This window comes from Octopus bimaculoides, chromosome 7 (assembly GCF_001194135.2).
Source record: "Octopus bimaculoides isolate UCB-OBI-ISO-001 chromosome 7, ASM119413v2, whole genome shotgun sequence".
NCBI classification, from domain to species: domain Eukaryota; kingdom Metazoa; phylum Mollusca; class Cephalopoda; order Octopoda; family Octopodidae; genus Octopus; species Octopus bimaculoides.
This window is the reverse complement of record NC_068987.1, coordinates 67,613,392-67,614,041: the sequence shown is the minus strand read 5'-3', so window position 1 is coordinate 67,614,041 and position 650 is coordinate 67,613,392.

The following is a 650-nucleotide window of genomic DNA, read 5'->3' as shown; positions in this document are numbered from 1 at the left end:
AGAGAGAGAGAGAGAGATAGATAGATAGATAAATGTGTACTTTTTCAATGTGTACAAATAACATGGAAGAAAAATTTTATCGTTACCAGGGTAGCAAAAATTTACACAAGAACCAGGGATGTAACAGCTTACTTATAAAGGTAGGAATTCTGGATTTGGTGAAATGTTTTTAAATAACATAGATGAATAAATTAATAGAGTTAAACGCAGGTGTTATTTAAATATGTTTACTTCCGACATATGTTTCGAAGAAAGCATTGGTATTATTCCAGAAAGAATAAAATGATGTAAAACAATGCAATTTTCTTATCAGGGAAATAAAGAAACCAAACACATCAATAAGACATTTCAACAGAATGTGATGACTGCGTATATGATGAAAGGAACGCTAGCAAGTTTTTTGTTTAAATGTTAATAGATATAACGTCAAAAGCAGTTTATAGAAAGAGAACGAGGAGAAAGAAAGAAATTAGAAGAAAACTAATAGTGGAGAGATATAGAGCGATAGGTGAATAGTATTAAAGCTTGCTTCCGCTACATATATCCACTATTAGTTTTCTTTTAATTTCTTTCTTGCTCCTCATTCTCTTTCTATAAACTGCCTTTGACGTTATATCTGTTAACGTTTTTTTTTTTTTTTTAATTGCTAA